Source organism: Catharus ustulatus, chromosome Z, assembly GCF_009819885.2.
Source record: "Catharus ustulatus isolate bCatUst1 chromosome Z, bCatUst1.pri.v2, whole genome shotgun sequence".
NCBI classification, from domain to species: domain Eukaryota; kingdom Metazoa; phylum Chordata; class Aves; order Passeriformes; family Turdidae; genus Catharus; species Catharus ustulatus.
In genome coordinates, this window is record NC_046262.2 from 60454298 (window position 1) to 60473908 (window position 19611).

A 19611-nucleotide genomic window follows, 5' to 3' on the forward strand; every position below is an offset into this window, starting at 1 on the left:
GTTACCTAACAAATACTCAGAGTATGACAAACAGAAGAAAAACTATTGTATTGAACATCCCTTTGTTACCTTGAGATAATACTGCACACCCTCAATGCTAACATATTTGTTATAGTAGCTGTGTCACTATAATACAAGTACTCTATGAGGAAAAATAGCTACTGGGACTTTTGGGGGATTTTTTCTGGGAATCAACCAGAAAGTCTGCTTAATTTCCTTTTCCCAGCAGTCTCATCTTGTAGTGGATATGTTGACTGTATTAACCGACTCTACTCCTATAGCATCTGGTTGCAACATCTGTGGAGATTTTGCATGTAATCAATTCATGTAATCTAGGAAAGAGCAATCTATGAGAAGTGGCTAGGCACCTTGTCCAAGATCATACATGGCTCACCCCATGTTTCCTAGTCTAGTGTTTAACCACAAATTCTCTTTTCCACTTACCAAAGTGCTTAAAATGGACGATAACTCTGTAGCAATAAATCAAAAACATTTCTGTCATGACATTTTGTAATTCTATTGCATTTTTACAGCTATGAATCATATTTTGCAAATATAATAAGTGTCTCTTAATAGAATGACCTTTTTTAAGAGTGTGATATTAAAACTAATGATAGGTACTATATGGGGTATCTCCTATTTCAGATATGCATAGTTTGAAAGTCTCAACTCACTTTTAGTCTTTCTACTTTTACATCAAGGAAATGTTTTTAAGGCTGAAACTGCTACAGAGAGTGGCTGCAAAGCAAAATATTTTCCACTGTCAACTATTATTTCCAAGTCACTCAAAATATTCACCTTTCTAATGACATTTCCAAATTGCATCTGTGCCCAAAAGTGCACCATTTAGAAACAGTTAAATAAAAACTCATCCACTGTCTGAGAGAATACTTCTGGCCTTAGTTTTTGTTTTACATTCTTTATCTCTACCTCCTGGACTATCTGCATTATTTTATACACACCATACAATTCCTCCCCTGCTTTTGAAAAATACAAAAATATGAGTAGTTTTACGCTTTCAAAAATAAAAATTAAGAAAATAATTCAATCTTACCTGGGAGAACTTCATACCTACCATAATAATTATTTATTTTTTATTCATAACAATAACAATAACTAATTTTTAAGAGAGATGGATTGTTTATGTTCATTTCAAACCTGTTCTGTAAGCCTTGCAAAGGTGTTGGATGAATGTTGATTCATTGAAGGATCAGGAACTCAAACACTTGTTTTCCTCTATCCTTTGAACTGCAGGAAATATTGGAAGACACAGAAAGACCAACACTTGGCTCTGAAACTCGTGTTATTGGCAGAATTTTGGGGGTTTTGATCATGGGTTAGTCTACACCAAACTGGCTGAAAAGAGATGGGGTGCTCGCCTTTCCTAAAGGGGAAAGAATCTTTGCACAAGCATTAGCAGTATTTGAAAGAGCTTTAAACTAGGTCTGAGTAGGGAGAGAGATAAAACCAAGCTTTTTGGAGATGAGCCTGGGGATGGCATGCCAGTGTTTCAGAAAGGGTATGCTAGTGAGGTGCTTCAGCATGCTCCACAATGTCCTGAGTGCACTGGAGCACATCTATAATGTCCCTGCACTAATGCATCCAACACCCCAGACATCTCATTTGGGTGGGGGATTGAGATCTGTGTGGCAACAAAGACACAAGGGTTGTTCATGTGCTGGAAATCACAGAACATTCACTCAGAAATAAAGGTCTCACCCCCAAAAAGGTGTCACTAGCCCACCCAAAGTATCTCTCCACCAACAAGAACAAGAGATGGTGGAAATCATTATGGAGACAGAAAATTATGCCACTGTCACAATTACAGAAATATGGTAGAATTATTCACGTGACTGGAGTGCCGCAATGAAATGCTATGAACTCTTCAGAAGAGATAGCTGAAGAATGAGTGGGGTGGTCCTACTTGTAGGGGAGTGCTTTGATTATCTACACCTTGATGATGATAAGGAAAGGGTTGAGCATTTATGGACAGGAACCAGACAAAAGATCATTAACGTATCAAGAGAGGAACCTGTTGTAGAAGTCCCAGTCAAGGTGAAACAGCAGGGAGGAGTCTCGTGATTCTTAGCTTTGTTCTCAGGGGGCATGTCAGCTTGCTAGATGCCTGAAGGAAATCAAACAAAATGCTGTACCTGTTGTCTGTGAACAAGAAGGGCAGGTGGGTGATGTGACTAGAGGTGGTTATGAAATTATGTAAATTCGTGTAGAAATAAGGAGAGACGGCAGCTGAACAGCTGCTTTTGACCTCCAGAGGTAAGACTTTTGACTGCTTAGGAGTCTGACTGAAAGACTCCTTTGGGAGACAGTCTTGAGGGGCAGCAGAGTCCAGAGACTTGATGCAGAGAGGCGAGATCTCTTAAACATCCTCACAAGGGGTATTTGAGGGGTTAAATTCTTTCTAATAAATAGATAGATACTTTTCCCCCATAGTTTTTAGTAGAAAAGTTAAGTTTATCTCTGAAGGCTAGGACTGAACACCAGCTTTGCTTTATCTTCAACTTCTATTACAGGACTTCTGACCTTGTTTAGAAAGTTGGATATCTCATTTAAGATCTCTGCTCTGTAATTTCCTGCTCTGTAATACAAAGATAAATTTTCAGTAACTTGTGAGTACAAAAGTTGACATTGTTGACATATATCTGCAAAAAACTCTTTTAATTTTACCACAGACTTCAGAATATTATAAAATGTGAGTTTTCATTTACATATGCTTATTAGGCAGTTCTCTTTATTTTCTGTATCCAGTATCAGAATTTCCTCCAATTGTATTTTCCTTCTTTATTCATTTGGGGTTTCCCCCCTGCTTCTGAGTTCTTTTAAAAAGGCAGAAACTTTTTTAAAGGTTAATTCTATGCGATCAGATATTTAAGAATTAAAGGCATTTCCCCCCATTTTAGAGCTGAGGCTTACATAGCTCTGTAGTTCTCACCACTTTGCAGTAAAACACTAAAGCCCTGATCAATTGAAAATTGTTCAGTTAGACCCCAAAGTACATTCTTCTAAGGAAAATGGGTTTTAAGAAAAAAAATATGAATGCTAAAACCTTTTTAGAAGAGCCTGGTATCTTATTTTTAAATATTAATTAGACATTGGGCTTCTTCTTATTTACATGCTTAAGCTCTTAGCTGTAACATAAAGGGTACTATATCATCTTGAGTAAGCCACAGAGTGGTTTTGTTAGATAAAATTACTTTCAGCCAGTAATTTTTGGCAATCAATATTATGAATTCTTGTCACAAGGAGCTCTGGGAAGGCACTTCCAGGTTGCTACTTATCTCTATAAAATGAAGGAAAATGTCAGAAGTGGCAGGCCCACTGAAAGGATCATTTCTGAGAGGGAAAGAAGTGGGAAATGCTAAAATTACCATATTTATGGACATTGTAGAAAATGAAGGTCTGGATGGGCTGCTTAGTATATAAGAGAGTACTAAAAATAATTTAAAACTTTCTATGTAGCCTCATATAATATAAAACCAGCAACTTCTCTTAGAAATAAAGCATTAGTAAAAATCTTGAAGTTTAATGCAGTTTTGCTTATAACTACTACTGCCTGTGACTAGTGATCACAGAGGGAGAAAAGACTCCCTTTTCAAGAGAAATTCTCTATATTTTGTTTGGGGAGGTGACAGTGCTTATTTTCCCTCTCATGTTCTCTAAGGCTGAAAAAAAAGTTTGAAAGTATTGTTCAAAAATTTGTTTTATCTTTTTTAATTCCAGAGCAAACAATTTGTACTCATCTTGTGTGGTGACTGGACACCAGCCAAGAGCTAAGCACCACACAGCTGGTCATTCCTACCCCACACTTAGCAAGACAAGGGAGATAACAGAGCAAAACAGAGAAAGCTCTCTTTTGAAAGTGGCCAAGATGAAGAAATTTTAACTTGCAAAGGAAAAAAAGAAGAAAAAATAACCCCAACCCCAAACAGAAAAATAATTTCACAAGCTACTGATGCACAACCAGTCTCCAAGCAATACCCCCCAACCTAAAACCCTCCCCTCACTGATACGCATGATGCCTTAAGGTACGGATATCTCTTTGAATAGTTTGGGTCAGCTGTCCTGTATGTGCCCTTTCCCAACACCTTGCTGGAGGGTCAGTGTGAATGCCTTGATGCTGTGCAAAGGCTGCTCAGCAGAAGTTAGATTACTGTGCTGTTTTGGTCACAGACTCAAAGCACTGCACCGTATGAGGCTGCTAAGAAGAAATTGTCTGTCTCAGTCAGTCGCTTATGAGCATTAGGGATACCCTCAAGTTCCAGTAACGTGTTAAATTTTGAGTGACTTTTTTTCGTTCCAGTGCTGCCAAACCTAGAAGCACCACAGTAATTAGCAGTAATTGGTGACACTGTCGTGAAGAGACAGAACAGGGAGGAAGACAGAAATTAAACAGCCATTCACACTCATACATTTTTACAGTGTAGATACAATTACAAAGTCAGATCACTGTTTAGTGTGCCTTCTATGACTCTTTTTTTTCTTGAGCTTGTAGCTTGAATTAGCAGCCACAGAATGACACTGCTCAGTCTGTATGTTTTTTGGGCCAGACCAACAATATGATTGCCATCCACCTGGTCACACACTTTGTACTCCAGCATCAATAGGAGGTCAGTGGTGCATAGTACAATTAGGGTTGTGTGGTTGTTTTTACTTTATTTTTTTTTTTGTTGTTGTTGTTAGTACATTTGTTGTTTGGTTTTTGTTTTATTTGATTAGGGTGTTGTTTTGTCTTGTTTTTTCTTCTGTACAAAACTGTTGTGGATTAGATGTAAATGATGAAAGGTTTTCAGATCTAGTCAGAAATTAAATTTGAAACTATTAAAAAATAACAGAATGTTAACAGAGTTTGTTCTGCATCTGACATGACTATATCAAAGCACTACATGGCAGAAAATCTTAATAGCTTGTATTACTGCTGAAGTGATCTTTTTTCTTCACTGATGAGGTTTGGGCTGCTTTTTAAGAAGAGCTAAGATGTTACATTTCCACATATGTTACTTTATTTGCTTACTTTGGTGTTACCTGCTCATAGAATTTTGTTTTGGTGGATTTACAAATCACATGGAGAAAAAGAAGGACTTGTTAATCCCAGGCAGCCTTTGTGCTTGTGCGGTTTATCTGTCTACATGTTGATAAGGCTACAATATTCAGACTTTATCAAATAATGTTGTGTTACCTACAGATAATACAAATGCCACTGACTATTTAATCAGTCTAAATATTGGGTATAAGCCTAACAACAAATACTACTACTATATAAAAACTGGTATGCTGTTCATTTCTTCTTCCCATGTTAAATTGGATTGCCCCAAATATCTGCCACTAAGCATCAAACTCATGCATCTGGCCAAGCTGACTCAAAGTCTGTCCTCATTAAAATGAATGTTAACATTCATTTTCTTATAGCCATAAGACTAAGACATAAATTGGAACTTTAAAATAAGACTGTTTTTTCTTTTCTTTTTTTTTTTTAATGGATGTGCCTTTAAGAATCCAAAACCATTCCAGAATTTTGTACAGATGGTCTCTATCACAGCCCCCAGCCCCATTCACAAAGCTGTATTTCAGGATACTTTCAAGATGGGGTATGTCAGTTTCAATGTACTCATTTCAGAATAGGAAAGAAAACAGTCAATTGTTCTCTTGACAGGAATTAATTCTTAGTAAACAACACATTGTTAAACATTTCAATGAACATACCAAATGAGCCTCAGGATTAAAAAGATATTGACCTTGTCTATTACCAGTCAAGGAACCAGTGCATGAAACAGATATGCAGAGAATTTGAGAATAGTCTATTGCAGTAAATGTAGCAGTTTATGGACCTTTAAAAAAACCACAATGAGTTAGTGAATTCTATATGGATATCCATGTTAGATCCTAGTCATTCTCTAGCCCTTATTTTGATAAAGACAGTTTCAGCAGTGTTTCTCACATAAATTAGGCTGCCAAGGTTTGCTCAACAATAGTGGAAATGACACTAAAATTTTCTCTTCCTAAACCAGATATGTAAGAAGATGCTGAACTTACCTAGGATATTTAAGCCTTGAATAACGGCAGTTACTGAAGACCAGTGAATTGTAGCAAGTGGTAGAAATTCCAGTCATGATAAGAGACAGACAACCTGAATGAGTTAATTTTTTTTTGTTAAAAGTAGTTTTTAACAAGGATAATTTACCCTTTCAAAATGGATGGAAACCTTCTTTTGCTGTACCTCACATGAGATTACATAAAGGAACTTTTACAGCTCCTCATGTTGTGGCAGAATATAATGTGGAATAGATTTTGTTGGCTTTGAAGCATTTGCTCTTTCTACATTGATACAGAGCATCAGATGAACCCCCAAGTAAAAGACAAGTAAGCATTCATTATACCTGAGATTTCTTTTCATTTTATGACAATTCCTTGTAATTTTCAACAATGCTTGACAACAGAGCAGTCTGGGTGAAGTGATGCATGAAAATGCTTTCTGGTTCCCCTGCCTTGCCTTGGTTAAATAATGTACTGAACTGGAAAGTTGATACAGATAAAACTGGCCCTGGTTATCTATAGGGCACATCAAATTTGAACTGGTCAGTGATTCATGCTTAACCCGATTAAAGTTAAATCAGGCATATTTTTTCTCCCCTCATTCCACATGAAATGGATTGTCTATCACTCTCATCTGGTCATAGAGGTATTGTACAAAAAATTTCTCAAAATTATTTAGACGAAAAATGTAGAGTATAATGAAAAAAAGGTTAAAAATTATGTGCAAATGGTGACATAGTGTCAAGTATACAGATATATCATGGCTATAACAATGGTTTATTCTTGGCTTTTAAAAACTGATTGTTTTAAAATAATTTATTATAAAATACAGACAAAGGCAATTAAGTTTTCAAAGCATACTTACACTTGCCTAATAAAAATATTTTTAAAGAAATACTCTAGTGTTTAATCAGTTTATAGCAATATTACATGTTATGGTATTTTTCTGCTTTTATTAGATGACTATAACAAAATAATTCAGCAAAATTTACTAAAATTGAAATATGTAATAGAATCTTTCATTCCTTGACTGATTTCTCACAATGGAGGATTGTTGTTGCACTCTATGGAAGACTTCCCTAAGATCTGCCAGCTCTGTTTTGCTCCTTTGTCCCTGAGGGCAGTCTTCCAGGGAATTTCACTGACTTTGCCTGAAGAGCAGGAAGTCTGGAAGTTAGAGCTTAGCCTTCATCCTTACCTGATCCATATTCCTCAGGGCTGCAAACTCTACCAGTCACAACCACTGTATCTCAGGTTGCCTCCCATTTTAGCTCCAGTTAGCTCTCTTAGGTTGCTGCAATAAAATTGTGTCATGAAGAGTGAATTTTCTTTTCACTGAAGTATCCTTTTTACAGAATAAAAAATAATTTTTGAAAAATCCCACATGTTAGATGTTAATTCACTCAAGAAATTCAGTGTATTTTTGGAAAGTAATAGTGGTATAATACTTATGGCCAGTTAAATTTATCATAAGAAACACAAAAGCTTAGTATCATGAAGACCCTATAATACAGATTTTCCTATGAATCTGAAGGAAAACTGTATTTGGATTGAAATATTTTAGCAGTGCCTCAATTAAAAAACACACTAGTTTTATCGTGGGGGTACTCAAATTCTGAATAAGGAATTAGGCACTTCTGAAAAAAGAAGTTTTCTTTAGAGTAACATTAGAAAATGTGATTAATTAATAACATTATTTTTTCAACCTTTAATGTTTGTGAGTAAAATCAGAATAAAATGCTAAGGAAATCTTGGAATGTAAGGTGTGTAGGGCAGAGCTGCTTGTTCAGTCACTGAGATGCAATCAAGAGGAAATTTCTCAGCTATGGCAGATGACTTTAACATCCAAAAGGGAGTTCTTGAATTCATCTCACAACAGCTTGTTTCGTCTTCATTTATTGCTACGAGTCACTCTTCCACTCATATTTTGGCCCCTTTTAGAATGATAGTCAATCACACTGGTAAAGCAGGGAAATGCAATATTCATGATTAGATGGTCGAGCTGTAAACTGCAGCCTGTTGAACCATTAAAAACTATATCTATTTCCTTGGGGAAAATGGTGGAATCATCACTCATAATTTACTTGTTTTGCCTACACTGTTGCTAATCCTGCATCAATCTCTCTTGACTATTTGCCTTCATGTATTAATCATTGGAGGTCATTTCATTTGGAGGCAGCAAACATATTTAATCCATATTTTCCAATATATGGAAAAGAGAATCAAAAAATGGTAAATCATTTCAAGAGTGATTTAACACAGTTGCCCTAGGTTTTCAATGGAGAATTTGTTAAAAAACTCACAAGACCACATAATAATTACCTTGTAATTGAGTTGGGAAGCTGTAAAGTAACAATGAATGATCAGCTGCTGCAGTGTTTATATGTAGATGTGTGATATGGATCTATACTTTAAATGGATCCAGCTGCTTTAAAAAGGGAGGGATATAAGAAAGCTAGATTATTTAAAAGTTCTCAGACTTCTTCAGTCAAAGTATTCTTTGTGAAGATACCTGATAGTCATGCATATAATTAAAATGTAACACTCTTACACCAGTGAGAGGCAGAAAAAGACAACTGTGACAAGCAAATATCAAATTTTCTCTAGCACTCTTAACTACCTTGTGCAGTAATTCTCTCTAGTACAACAAAAACTGTTCTTGTACAGCAATGTGAGAAAATAAATGGTTCTTTACCTCTTTTTAAGAAGCATTTACTCTGCCTAAGAAAGAGGTCTCCCAGTATAAGATTGACAGTTTTGAACGTAGCTGTTTAAGGTGTGCAGAAGAGGAGGAAAGAATGAAACATAATCCATGCACAAGTATTATTTGTCACACTTATTTATGTTTTCTCCTTATTCTTCTATGTAAAACAAAAAAAAAAGTTGGTGACTGCAGCCTTCTTGACCTTCAGAGCAAGAGTTAAAACAGTGTGTGGCTGCTCTCCTTACCTGGTTATTCTTGCTGTGCCTAGGATATTAATTTGGAATGGTATCAAAAAGTTTTTGACATTTTAGTGACTGATTGGCAAAAGTTGTAATGACAGAAACAAATGGCACAGATCAGCTTTTAATTTCAGGTTTTATCTGTAGAAAGCATAAAAGGATCACTAGAAATGAATTGAGTGTTTTCTTTCCAGGAAACTGTTGGTCTGGAAAGAAAACAGGTTCAGATGTTAGAGATAATTTCAATGCAACTGGTAAACATCTGAATTATGAGGCACTTTTAAAAGTCACAGTCCAGAAAATTCTGTTTCCTTCTACAGCAATGTCTTTAAATAGGAACAGCATCACAGTCACTCTGACATTATAGGGAAAAAAAATGCTTGCTAATGTCAGCACCTGTGATCTACCAGCTTTCATTTACCCCAGCAGATTGGTCCTGATTTGCACCAAAAGATGGGAGAGGCATTGCTGTATTTTATTTTACTAGTGCTCTGCATTAAGGGTTTTCATCACATATCATATAAGTCATGTTCATCACATATGTAAGCCATGGCACACAAATACAGTGAGCAGATTTTATCTCAAGTCTATTCCTTTGCATGGGCCATGTTTTCTATTTACAGTTAGAAAAAAGATCTGAAAGTACAAATAATCTTTAAAATTATTAACAAAACACAATAGAGGGGGAACAAAAAGTATTATTTAAAAGTACAAAAAAAGATGAAGACAAATACACTTTCCTAACTCCTAAAAGAAGGGGTGATGCAGTTAACAGCGATGTTCCCAAAAGACCTCTGAGAGAGCCTTTAGGTGCCTGACTGTCAAATTCAGCCAAGCAGCCCCAGAAAAGTGTGTTGGTAGAAAGCCCTTACAAAGAAAATCCTCCTCTGAGAGACACCAGGGTGAGTCCAGAAATCATTGTCCTGTGCTACACTCCATGCCCAGATCATACAAACCAAATAAACTATGCTGAAAGTTATTTTACCCAGTGTAGGTTAACAAATCTCAATACAACTGTACCAATTTTATGCTGCTTAAAAACTGATGTTACATAGATGCAAAAAAAACTTAAATTAGAGCACAAGCAGTGATAAATGCCACTTAGACTATCTGAGGGCATTATTTTCCCTTTTATGCTTCTTTAATTAAGCATGGATTTTTTTTTTCCCATCACAAATAAATAAATGAACTAAAGTCATTAAGTTAGCATCCTAAAACAGGAAATAATAAAATTAGGAATGTTACATGCAATTTTAATGAAGGTGCAGAAAAGACTACTATTAAAATTTACTGCAATGTTTCCTCTAGTTTTCAGCAGCAATTATTCAAGATATTGAAAGTAAATTGATACTATTTTTAGACAAATCTCTATTTTTTCTTTACTGCAACTACAGTATGCACTTTTAGCTAACAGTTCATTAAATCTTATTTCTGAAAAGACAATAATTTAAGATACACATGTAGTCTTATAAAACTAGACATGATTATGGACACTACTGCTATGTCATATGGTGTTCAGGATACAAGAGTGTATATTTTCATTTTAACTCACAAGGACTAAATCCATACTTTATTGTTTGCAACTAAGATTCATTCTCCTGAATTACTTTAGTACAGGGGGTATGTATCAGGTATTTTAATGGTTTTAAGGACTATGTGAAATACTACTACAGGGCACAAGAATGATTTATTACATGATTCTTGGCATTAAGATGCAGAAGTTGGAACAAAGAAATGACAAATGAATCATTAAACTGAAACACAAATAGGTTCAAAGAAGCCTTTGAACTTCTTTACTTATGAAGGTTTATGGTGTGGTTCAGAATAGCAACAATCTAATTTGAACAAAGGTCAAAAAAATGCAGAGTCCCAGCCAAGGTTTGGATCTGATAGATTTGTGTCCTCTTGTTCTGAGAGAAATTGATTTAGCAGAATGCTAGAACCTGAACTGGCCCTTGCAATCACAACAGAAATGTGTTATTTCAACTTGCTTTCTCCTGGAGAGTGCAATAATAGCTTTGAATCTTCTGCTAAGACATCCAGATTTGTTGAAAATTTTCTGAGTAATGTAAATTTACAGTGAATACCTGATCCCTCATGGCAGCAGATCAGATACATGAAAGCTCAGTATCACTATTTTCAAGGTTCATTTCATATGTTTGCTAAGTTCAGAAGAGAGCCTTTAGTACAATTTTTAGTTTTCATCAACAATAATGACAAATTTTGCATTCATATTATGGTGCTTGTGAAATACTTTTACTGAACTAATGGGTCCAAAGTGGGAGGAAGAGACATCCAGTGCTTCTCTTCCAAGTCAGAAACATTGGAGGAAGGGTTTTTTTTGCAATCAGGTTGAGCATTCAGCATAAGGAAGTTGGACAGAGAGAGAGTCAGCATGGATTGGAGGGTCATATCTTTACTGGAAGGCTTAAGATTGTTCTCTTAGAAGGAAACACCACACTGTGTTACCTCCTATTCCAGTTTCTCCACAGGGTAAAATGTTCTGTTTCATTTCTCCAATGAAGAATAAGCAAGAGTCACCATCAAATCTGCAAGTCTCTATAGGCTGAAAAAATCCAGGTTTATAGATATTTTGCATCAATTGCTAAGCCCAGCCTTTTCCTCTTTTTGTGGACTCTGTTTGTATAACAGCTAACTTGAAAATCTCTGGACCTAAAACCCCCATCTGATTTTGATTTAAAGATCCGTTCATACCTCCAAGGCTTGTAAAGGTGAGAAACAGTGCATTCAAGCTATTTCCTTCCCATTCCTGTTCAAAATTTCTCCTCTCAGAAAGACCTGTAATTTACTCTGCACTGAGATGGAGAAAAAAATCAGCAAGATTAAAGGAAAGTTACTAACAGGTTTTGTCTGTTAATACGAGGGAAGGGGAAAGGGAAGGGGAAGGGGAAGGGGAAGGGGAAGGGGAAGGGGAAGGGGAAGGGGAAGGGGAAGGGGAAGGGGAAGGGGAAGGGGAAGGGGAAGGGGAAGGGGAAGGGGAAAAGTTTAATACCACACAGGCAAGCTGCAGCCTCCTGAAAGAAGAATTCCGACTGAAAACAGTGCCAGAGATATGTTGCAATTCAAAAGTTCACGAAGGATTTGCTTTTCTTAATTGAAAAATTGAAATTAATGATAAAGTAACCTTTCCTTTCTTTACCTTCTCTTTTTGAGAACTTGCAGTGTGAGTTCCTGATGAAGACATTTGAGCACCCTCTAATTGAATAGGAACATGCAACATGAAACCACTAAATACATCCTTTTGCCCCTGACACATGTCATGAAATTCAAGCAAATAGATTTAAAATTCTAGCATTGCAGATTATGAAATTAGAAAGCCATTAGTAGCCTTATAGAGTATTAGAGCACTGAGGTCCCAAAAGCCATTATGGAGAAATTTCTTGAACAGATAAAAATATACTATTTCATCCTTTCATTATTAAATAAAGTATTTTGATTTGAGTTCTGTTGAGTTTTGTTCTATCTCTTTGTGCAGTAGAACCAATAATAGAAAACCTTCTAATTTTTTTTTCTTTAAGGAATGAGAAAGGAAAAAAGAGCTTTCCCAGCCAGTGATTTTGTATGACTGATTTTGTGTCTCTTTTTGGACAAAGACATAACTATACTATTCAGGATTTTTTTTCAGCTACTAATCCCAGAAAATTCCCATCCTTTTCCAGTCTTTCAAGGAATGTAATATAGTGCCAGATGGTACTATTTTGCTAAAAGAAGAGAGGAAGGGCAAACACAATTCTGAGCTGGTGTCAAATAATCTTTCTTTGATGAAAAGATTATATATGTCTAAACATATGTCAGTCAGGGGCCAAACTTATTTGTGGGAGGACAAAAATACAGAAAAACAAGATAGAAAGTTTCTTAAGTCAACAGTCCTTTGCAAGACCAGCTATATATCAGTACATCTGACAACAATGAGAAAAATTAAAGGAATAATCATCTGAAGGAAACAGTTCAAAGTGCAACTTAGTTTATATCAGATGTTAACAATTGAAACAAGTAGTCTAAGCTATTGCTGGTGTCATAGGGAAAATATACAGTCCACAGACTGTTGTGCTCACATAATACTAGAAACTATGGTCTGTCTTCCCCCCACCAAGAACACAAAAATGAATTAGTTATTGTAAATGGTGGCAAAATGAGATGCAGCTGGTTTCCCTGTAGATGGGAAGATGGTGGAAAAGACACTTCCAAGTTGCAATTGCAACAATTATTTCCTAATAAAACAAAACATTAGTCAGGCACAGAAGTACAGGAATAACTCTCTTCTTTTGCTGTAGAGTAGCTATAAATTATCAAAACTGTACAGTGCAGCTTTAAGATGGTGAAGAGGGAAATTAGAATAGAGACAATACCTTGAAGATTTTTTGTTTAAAGTATGGAGGTAATACAGTAAACTTTGACCAGTAGATTGTTGTATTTCAGGTGGAATTATGGTGGTTTAGAGAAAAATTTAAGCTCACACATATCAAAGAGGGCAGTGAATATGAAATAATTTCTATTTCAAGGGTAGAGCAGATATTGTAGTTTCTTCAATAAATCTCTGTTTACCTAAACAGGCATGAGGATGTTGTGTTCTGAAACAGGAAAATCTTTAGTTCATTGTCACTAAGGCTGGAAAAAAGAGAAGGTACTTTGCTTCCAAAAATTCTGCAATGTCAGTCTGCATTTCATATTTTGCAATCAATACCCTTCAGCTGCTGGCTCGCTCTCTCTCTATCTCTTTCTCTCTCTCTCTCTCTCTCTCTCTCTGTGATGTGGGGCGAGCCTCTGTTTGTGACAGTAGCCACTGAACTGGGGCATTATTCACTCCTCTGCTCTTCCTGAAAGGTTTAAACTTTCTTATCAGAAATATTTATGCTCAAATTTTGCCCTAGAAGGTCTAGTATGAGTTCCAAAAAATAGAATAAATATCACTTTATTACCATCAGCAACAAGTTCTCTTACCCAATTTTCTAATTTTTTGGCTTCTGCTTCCGATTGTCCTGACAGAAAAAAAAAAATTGTTTATTTTACTTAATAATAGTTTTGCTCAATCTTTGTTTAGACCTTCTTTTGTCTGAGATCTATTTTATATATTTTTCCCATTTTCCACACAACATAGACCTATTTAGCACAATCTTTAAAATTCCTCAATTTTCCTCAAAGTTAAAAATTGCAGATTGCAACAACTAGTCTCCATCTCTTTTTTGTACTTTATATCATTGCCCACTATGAACAGTCACAGAAATACTCTTTTACTTTCATGGCTTATCTTCAGCAGTTTACCTTTTTTATAGAGTTATAGCAAAACTGCAAAACTCTTATCTTCAGTTTAAACTGCACATATGATATACAACTGTAAATAAGATATCCTACAATAGCTAAGTCTGAATTCCTGAACTTTCTTATTTAACCAGCTTAAAAAAAAAAAAAAAAAAAGAAAGAAAAATCCATTTAGAGCAAAAATACCCATCTGACTGCAGTAATGTTTATGTTGTCCCATTCACTTCAGATTAGTGGAGGATTAACCACTTCAGTGAGAACTTTCTCACATGTACTGCTGATCCCTAGAAATTCCTCAGTAGGACAGTAATAGCAACTGTAAAGTTAACAAGACATTTTTGTGGTGCCTCAGCAGAGGGAACCTAAACTCTGCTACTGAGCATGATTGGTACTTACCTATTGCATCCTAGATCTCTACATTCACTGATGTTTGGGGTTCTTCCTTTAAAAAATCAAGATCATATTACATACTCATAAAATTACATACTGATAGGTAGCTGTGAGTGAAATAGGTTTATAACAAACTAATTGGTGTTGTCACCACAGAAAACAAAAATTTCTTCAAATGTCAGAAGGTATACAGGATCATGAAGAAGGTTAGCTTGTTTATTCCAGGGAAGAACAATAAGTTTGATGCAATATCCTAGAATATGCAATTTAAATAGATATGCACAAAGGGCCTTTCTTCATGATAATTAAATATATATTTTTATGTGTGTTTAAAAGCAGAGCCAAACCATTGGCAATGCAAATTGGAACAGAAGAACAATTGAATTATGTTGAGAGTCTTCCCAGTTTTGGACTCTGCAAGATGAGTATTGCAGAGTAGCATATGCCACCACGTGACATGGATTTTGGTCTCTTGCAAACAAGGAATTGAGGATTTAGGGAGAAAAAATGTCACATGGAGATGGTCTTTAAGAAGCTTCTTACAAAATAATTCACCAGTTCTTTCACTAATATTTCTGCTATTTCTAGAAAAAAAAATCAAAGTATCTGAACTCAAGATACCATGTCCTTAAGAACCCATGAACACCAGGCAGAGTCAAAACAAAAGATATGTTTACATGTTTTTTCAAATTAAAGGACAGTTTTATTACTCAGAACTGATTTATACTCAATCAGATTAGCTCTGCAGATATATTTAAACTCTTATACAGTAAAGATAAATTGCATAAGGATAAATATTCTACGCATTTTGCCTATGGTTTCATTGTCCTCAAAATCATCTTCTGTAAAATTTACCTACACAGTGAACAGTTACAATTTCTTGCTAGAAATTATCTGGAGGTCAGAGGTAATAAAAGTCTAAATATTGGATTTTGCATATCTGGAACTACTTTATCAGAAAATAACACTACTATAATCTGGTTTCTTGGGGGATATATTAATTTTAATAAAACATAAAAATTTCAATACCATTTTTGTACAAATAAATAATTTTAAATTTTGTCCTGAAGCACTGTAATGATCATTCCATTAGCTGAGTATTATTCAAAATATGTCCTTAAGAATGTATTGCTAAGACATATTTTAGTTTCAGTTTTTCATATCGGTTACACAAGAAAAAAATATTTAAAATATGCATATGCAAGACAGCTCTTAGTTAAATGGCTATCCCTTGTCTCTTCATGTGACAGAAAACAGAAACAAATCTTAACCAGTTTAAAGTTGCAGTCCCCACAATAATCACATTTGCCCTACAAGATTTGTGCCAGATAAAAGTGTTTGTTCATATGAGTATTTGCATGTAAAAATTTCTTTTCACTGTCCATCAATATTTTTACATTGATGTAAAAGTTGTAAATATCTTGGAAGTGAAAGTTCTTAAAAATATTTCTAACAGGAGTAAAACATTTGCTAAGATCAGAAAGTTATCACTTGAGCATGCTTTGAATCCCCTACAATCCATTATGACCAAGAAATCTCTGATTTTCTCCCTCACTTTAATTAACAAAATCAGGTACAAAAATGTTGTTTGATATCAATATATGCAATGTATATTTTGACGTCACAAACTACCTCAATATAAATAATGTGCACATTTTCATCTAAATTGCACAATTAGAAAAACCATGTACAAACATCTGGAACCCTATCTTTTCATATCCATGCAAATAGAGTTTGCCATGTGTTATTTCTAATATGTGGGTTGGCATGTAGAAAAATATAGTCCATTAAACACGGGAATAAATTACACAGATCAAGAAATATTAATCTGGAATATAAGGAAGTTGACTAGTCAAAATTATTCAGATGACAATATATAACAGAATAATTATAAATAAAGTACACAGATATTAGACTGGAAGTTGAAAGAAAATTAAATAATAGATGATGTTATCACACAAATCATACCTTGTCATACATATTAAATCACCTTACATCAATGACAATTGGGATTCAGTTAGAAGACAGCAGAACAGACTTTCAGCTGCATCCATATCCCTAGAGACAACTTCTCCCCAGCTTTGGACAGTATGTCTTACCTACAACAACTCAGAGTTGAATTCCAAAGTGCCATCTCGAAAAAAAAAGGCAGCAGAAGCCCAGTTCAATAAAATTTTCTACATGTAATCAATAGCAATTCAATTACTAAGACATTGATAAAAAAAAAAAGATAACATAAGGATGCATTTAATATTAATTCTTTCTGAGTGGAAGAAAATTATTTTAGCTAGAAATGAAAGGAGAAGTGATTTACTGGGGAGAAAAGTACAAGATATGTACCTTCTCAACCACATTGAGAAGGGCTGGTGTATGGATTAAAATAACTGCACCCAAGTGATTTTTCTGGCAGTCTGCTCTTTTCAGACAAATGATGCTCCTTCTGCTGAATTCCCAAACAAGATAGCAATGTTTTCACTCATATGACAAAGTTTCTTTCAATATTTTCAGATACTTATGAGAAAAGAGTACACATGCCCAGCGCACTCATCTCCACAGAGAGTAGCTAAAACATCACTTACTTTCCCTGTAGACTGCCCATTTTTCACAGAACATCCCCAATTTACTCTGGCACAGAATCTCTGGAAAACGAGGATCAAACCACCGGTGCTAAAATTGTTCATGTAAATCACTGAGGTATGACTGGCCATGGCTTTCACTCAGTGAAAGTTTAAAAAATATTGCTTGAAAAAATTTAGGTCTGCATCTTTGATAGTTCCTTGTCTGCATCCCATTCTTTTATTAAAGAAAATTATGTGTAGACACATAATAGACACAGATATAAATCAATATTTGTAAAGCTCTCCCCTTTGCAAGTAAGACAACTTAAAGTTATAACTTGGTAAGTCCAAAAACAACTAACCAATACACAGCACCAGAAGTTCACTATCCTGGTTGCCTCTTAGATGTGGAATCCTAAGTATCTCCATAAGGATCCTAAAAATATCTGGTCATAAGAAGGAAAAAGAGTTCTGGACTTGCTGGTATTTTTGGCTAGTATTGAGCCTTGCCTGTGAAGAACTTGCTTTGTCAGGAGAATGAAAGTGCCTTCTGGATTGAGGTTAAAAGTTTCTCAGAAATACTCATTTTTAAAGTAATAAATATGTCCTCTGTTTTGACAAAAGGTAAAGTATTTGGTCATGTTGACCTGAATTTTCTTCTCTTTTACTGAATGATTTAAATTGCAAATTCTACAACCAGTTAATGGCAGTGTTTACTCATCAGAAACAACCACAAGGTTTTGATTATCAAGAAGGTAAGCATTCTAACTTACTGTTTTTCTGAATCCCAGCCATTACAGCCCTGGTTAATGAACTCCTACCATATATATTCTGGAAATCATGAAAAATATACACTGTGCCTGGTTCAAATTCCTTTGGATGGAAGTAGGAGTTTCGCAGACATTAATATGTTCTACGCCACAACTACATAGGATTAGCCTTCACTTCTCCTTTCTACAACTAATCAACTGATAAGTTTATTGACCCATAAGAAACCTCATCCTCCTGAACTCTGTGTAAGGGATAGAGAGCAAGTATGTAGCTGTATGGTTAACTTCCAATTATGTGAGCAATAAAGGTATAATTTAAGGTTATTAATATGTTAAAATTTGTAAGGAATTTTCTGTCACTTAATTAACATTTGCCAAGGCAGTCTACAGAAAATTAAATATCAATTAATAAAAATAGTGACATTTACTTAGATATTCTACTGGTTGTCACAATTATTAACTTAATATAGCTAGCTTCTAAAAATCCAATTAAAGTCTGTGCAAAAAATCTAATTATATTTTAACTAGATTACACATCATCTTTCCTATTAACTCTCAGTAAATGCTCTTTTAACTGTCAATTGATATTTAATTGACATCACTGTCATAAAACCACAGACATTTCTTACCTTTCATGGATAGGTGAACAATTTGATCTATTGTGTCCTCCATTTACTTCACACGAGCACCACAACCTGTTTACTATGCACTGTTTAATGCTTTTTGCTAGCATCTTCTCGTGAACCTAATTCCTGATTGGTCTGAGGGAAAAAATCAGCCTTTCAGACCCAAGTAACTAAGTGCAGGTGAAGACAAATTACTTGGAGAACAGTCATAACCTAGAACTGGTGTAGTCTTTCTGAACTGGAGAGGCACTGCTGGACTTCATGAATATCTGAAGAATGTCTGGTCAAAAATTCCCTTTCACAGAGACAGAAACAAAATATTTATACAAAATTTTCTAATCATCATCTTCATTATTCATCTCACCCAGTTGCCCTTGCACCTTCTTCCTTCATTTTCCGTTATCTTCCATTTTTCTCTCCTCTTGCCCTACTCCTTGCCCTGGACATACTGCTGCCCAAGTTTAGGTTTTATTTTTCAATCATTAGCTTCACCTGGTCAAGTCAAAAAGTTCATAGAGAAGAAGTTGGCTTTGCTGTACAGGCAAAAAAAGATTAGTTTTCCCCTCAATTTCCTTCAGGTGATGATCATTGTTTTGGAAACCGCAATTCAGTTTCTATATTTAATGGCAGTGATGTGAGCAGGTGCTAATTATTATTATAAAAAGTTTTAAAGATTTTGGCTGTGTGTCTGCTTCCATAAAGTGTAGATACAAAATAAAAAACCAAAAAATGGTGAATGAAATTGCCCCAAGCTACTGAACCCTGAACCATGATTTTCTGGTTTCTATGAAACAATTGCTAAAACATCTTATGTTGATATGTGAAATTTAATGAAATTGGAAGATTCTACTTTACTTGCCTGTCAAGATGTGCTAGATACAAGCACAGGTTAAGAAGTGGGGAAAATCTATGAGTTTCAAGTAATTTCTCTCTTTCTGCTTGAAGGTTAGAATTTTCATCTCAGGAAGAGAGAGTCAATCAAAAAAAAAGGTAATG

General features: G+C 35.1%; 1 long non-coding RNA gene across 1 annotated transcript in view; it reads left to right on the top strand.

Moving 5' to 3' along the window:
* Positions 1 to 19611, top strand: part of LOC117010490 — a 46712-nt gene extending 27101 nt beyond the window's left edge. Inside the window, exons 3-4 of the long non-coding RNA XR_004420687.1 lie at positions 11644 to 11723; positions 19561 to 19611. This is a non-coding gene — a long non-coding RNA (uncharacterized LOC117010490). The remainder of the gene's footprint in view (positions 1 to 11643; positions 11724 to 19560) is intronic.